The following is a 4,975-nucleotide window of genomic DNA, read 5'->3' on the forward strand; positions in this document are numbered from 1 at the left end:
TTGCTCAAATGGAAACAGATGAATCTTTCATTTCAAAGATTGTGTTTAGTGATGAAGCAACTTTCCACACTAACGGGAAAGTCAACCGTCACAATGTCTGTGTATGGGGCACTGAGAATCCGCGGGAAACAACTCAGTATGAACATGACTCGCCTAAGGTGAACGTTTTCTGTGCCATTTCAGCCAATAAAGATTTTGGTCCCTTTTTCTTCGAAGGTGCTACTGTAACTGGACTACAGTATCTGGAGATCTTAGAGAATTGGCTGTTCCCTCAGCTCGAACAAGAAGCACAATAATTCGTATTTCAGCAGGATGGAGCGCCACCACATTGGCACTTATCTGTCCGTAACTACCTGAACGTCAACTACCCCAGGCGATGGATCGGCCGCCAGGCAGCCCGTGACAGAGCACTTCGTCACTGGCCTCCAAGAAGCCCTGATCTTACCCCCTGCGATTTTTTCTTATGGGGGTATGTTAAGGATATGGTGTTTCGGCCACCTCTCCCAGCCACCATTGATGATTTGAAATGAGAAATAACAGCAGCTATCCAAACTGTTACGCCTGATATGCTACAGAGAGTGTGGAACGAGTTGGAGTATCGGGTTGATATTGCTCGAGTGTCTGGAGGGGGCCATATTGAACATCTCTGAACTTGTTTTTGAGTGAAAAAAACCTTTTTAAATACTCTTTGTAATGATGTATAACAGAAGGTTATATTATGTTTCTTTCATTAAACACACATTTTTAAAGTTGTGGTATTCTTTTTGAATCACCCTGTACAGTTAGTTCTGGCCCAAAAAGCCATTTTAAATGTTTTTAAAGTACAACAAACAGTAGCATTTCTACTGTAATTTGTAAGCCATGATGAACAGTAGCACATAGTGTGTGTTTGCTGCCTTTTTATTTCTGTGGGACCTCGCTATGTGTGTAAACCGAAAAATGGCTTTTCGAGCTGAAACTAGTTGCTTAATTAAAAATATTTTTAGTAACTCTATTATCTTAAGCTGAAAAATATCATTTTCATCCAATGACATTAATAATTTTTGTGTCCTCTTTTTCACTTTTGCCATATGGGTGTGTTCTGAGAAGGTCTATCACATGTTTGTTTCTAAGATTGGTACAGTTGTTTTCTGTCATTAGTTATTGTATGCTGCTTTTGACCACTGAGAATCAAATTTTTCAACTGTTTAATATCAGGATTTAGCAGAAAGTTTTTTTACTCAAGTGTTAAAAGGTGTTGTATCTAACAACTATTTTTCTGATCTTCACAACTATTTTTCTGATCTGAAGATTGCCATGCAGGAACTCAACAAACTAGTTCTGATCTGATTCAAAGACTGCATTCATTTTGTTGGTAGAGACAGTGGGGAGCTGTCCTCTTCAGTCATCATTATCCAGAGGTGAAGCTAGTTTCTTTCAGTAGTGGCTGTCATTATTGACTTCAGTCTTCAAGAGTGTGTCTCAGAAATCATTAAATCAGCAGCAGACTGTTGGTTTATTGCATGAAGAGATTCCAAATACTGCTTTAAATTCACTTCTATCTTAAATTCAGTGCCATGTATGAATGTCTGCTTTTAAACTCCATTGCTACCTCAGTCTAACTGATGTGTGTACAAAAGGAGTGAACAAGTGGCCCGTGTAATATGCCTAGTGTGTTAACAGTGTACACCACTACACATTGTCTATTTTAAAAAATGAATCACTCTGCAGCAACCCAGAATGTCTCAGAATTCCCACACTATGCAGTACAGTATCCAAAGATTGTTATTCTGTGAACAGAAATCCATTGGTGTTAATTAGATGTGTACTGTACTCTCCATTTAATGTACAAAAGCAGTTGTCCAGTAGCAATTCATTGCAAGAGGAGGGACAATTTCCAGTTTTGTTATTTATTTTATTTGCCCATTTAAATAAAGCTGACTTAGGAATTTTCCCTTATGTGGAGACTGTTTGTACTAGATAATGTGTCTGTTTGAAGTTCTATATTTGTATATTTTGCTGTTCATGTCACTTCTGAGTAATTTTTCATCGATTGTATCGATACTTGTTTGAATTCTGATATGTTGTGAAATTTCAAACATTTGGGAATCCCGTGATAAACCAGTACTATTACCGTCAGTTGTAGGCTTAAACTAAACTGTGTTCTTTCAAAAATTTTTAGAACAGTATGCCTATCATCCTCATTCAAAATAGTCTGTCTCTTATTTTGTTGTCCAATTATGTGAGAAATGGTTTAGTTTCAGAATTTTGAGATGCCTGCAAAACTATACTTTGTAAGTTAGTGCTACCAGTGTTTTGTATATGTAATTTACGTAGCAAATCAATGCTTTGTGGTTCACAGCTCAGGCAAAGTATACATCACCCCTGAATTTCATTGTATATCAATGCAAATAAATGTGTATTTTTGAGAATTTTCGGAAGTTACCATTGTCCTTTGCATAACCTGTGAGCAGTCGGGGTTTGTGATGTAGTTCCTGTAGCAGATTTTCTGCCAGACATTTTGTGTTACATCTGGTTTTCCCTTAACCCTTTACTGGCCAAAACTCTATTGGATCTTTTTTTTGCAAACTTTTATACATAAATATGTTACATTGAGTGATAAATTGAATAAAAAGTTGTTTTGAAAAGTTTCAGTTTATTAGAATAAAAACTACAGAAGTCCCCATTTTTGGGACATTGGCCAAATGCGCTATCCAAATTCACAATCTTATTCTCCATGCATAGTATTGTAAGAAGCAACACAAACATTAAATAAAGAATATATTGTAATGTTATGGAATGTATATTGTACTGGTTGTTACCTATCTTGTTTCTTGATAACTGAATGATGTGGAATCTTACGCGGTATATTGTGGTAGGACCACATTCGCACCACGTGTTTGTAATTGATAATAATACGAGTAGTTCCAGCACAATTTCAGCAAGGCTTATTTATTAGTAGCTGCTGAAAGATTACACACTGCAGATCTCGTTTGTCTAGGGGTTTTGTCTGCAAAACATTACTCTAACAAGCCTGGCCTGGGTTTTCTTCTTGTTTGAAATAAACACTACCGGGTTCGAATTACTTTCGGCTAAAAATAATATTTATTCGTACTCTTTGTTTAGTAACTACAATATTTTCACTTCGAACATTGATACCCTAAAAATGCATTATACTGTACTGGTCACTTAAACACGTCCATCTCCCTCCAATACCGACAAAGAATTGGCGTGCAAGCCAACATGTACCCGGAAGTTGCAGACATTCCTGCATTCCAGATTATTTGGTCTTCTGACCTTAATACACTCCAAAGACACATATAAATAAATACATATAAATATACCACATTTATCATCTCAAACAAATCCATTATTTATCATAAAAGAAAATATTCATAAATAAATAAATTAAACACATTGTATGGCAACATAATGAAGTTACCTTAACACTCTACTGTGGGCATCGTACTTTTCGCATGAGATAAACTTTATCTCTGACTGTTAATTACATTACAATAGCCCACCAGGACTTGCAAGTGTACCTTGGTCCACTTGTCAGTCCGATACAGAAATTGCATCATTGTCTTGGCTTGTATACTACTTTTTATCACAACTGTAGTAAACTGTTTATTCTTTCATCAACCATTGACTTCCTCCTTTGTCTCACAACATAAATACATATGTCGATTTGTTGCCCAGAAATTTACTATAAAATAATACTAAAGTTAAAACATTTTCTCATATTAGAACAAACATAGTACTAACTCCTATATCATCAGTGAGTTTGCAAAAGTATTTCAATTCAACAACACTATTCTCTCATGAGCCTTGTGAATTATGTTATATCAAAATTAAGAGGCAAAATAAGCCAACAAAGTATCTTTATGGGGTTATAAACAGAGCTGAATAAAACCAGTTATGGTGAGCATGATGTAAAACAAAGGCACACTTGCATATACAAGAAAATATATTCTATTAACTATACAATTATTTTTTATTTATTTACTTTTTTTTTAGCATTATGGTCTATTTAAGTGAATGAACAAATTTCAAAATTTATGAGATTTGCTATTCTCAAACTGTGAGGGTGGGTGACATGTCTTGTCTCCTAGCATCATCAATAAAATAAAATCCCTTATTTATCAAGTTTACATATTTTGCAATTCATTAAATACTGTAAAATTACTTTAAAAAACACATAGGAATCATGAAATCTAATCTTATAATATAATTACGTGACAATCAGTCTAGATACAACATCGTTTTGCATGAGATGTGTTACATGGCATAGTATGGTGACTGCATTTTTTTTCTTTCTTTCTTTACTTCCAGTAAAATTCTTTCCAGATAAAGGCATGTTTTTAGGCTCAGTTTGCTCTTTTCTCAATATACGGTTTCAAAGAAACAACATTCCTAAGACCAAACAGCTTTCTCGACTTGGGATATACTAATCGGTACGCATTTGGATGGGGTTCTCAATAATCTCAAATGGCCCAATGTAAATGTCAAAGAACTTCTTGAGTTCTGCTGTTAGTAACTTTGATCGTTCGTGGGATTTCACTAAGACATGGTCACCTACTCTGAATGTGGTAGCCTTTATTTTCCTATTATGTCTGTTTTTCCTAGCTTCACCTAGTTTCTTCATGGTTTTCTTTACAAACTCTTCACGTTCTTTCATTGATATTAAGCTACATTGTGGAAAGTCTATTAATTCAGAAATAAGATTTGCTGGTCTGAGGTGAAACATAATTTCATATGGTGAAAACCCAGTAGAGCTATGCTGCAAGCTGTTCATGATATCCTCGAAGCTGTTTACATGGTCGGACCAACTAGGATGTTTGTGACTACAATATGTCCTACAAAGTCTCCCTATTTCTCTCATGTACCTTTCTGCTGGGTTTGAAGATGGGTTGTACACGGATATCAAGATATGTTTTGTGTTAGTTTTTTTCCATGAATGCTTTCCAGTTTTTTGAAACAAATTGTGAACCATTAT

This window comes from Schistocerca americana, unplaced genomic scaffold (genome assembly GCF_021461395.2).
Source record: "Schistocerca americana isolate TAMUIC-IGC-003095 unplaced genomic scaffold, iqSchAmer2.1 HiC_scaffold_51, whole genome shotgun sequence".
NCBI lineage: Eukaryota > Metazoa > Arthropoda > Insecta > Orthoptera > Acrididae > Schistocerca > Schistocerca americana.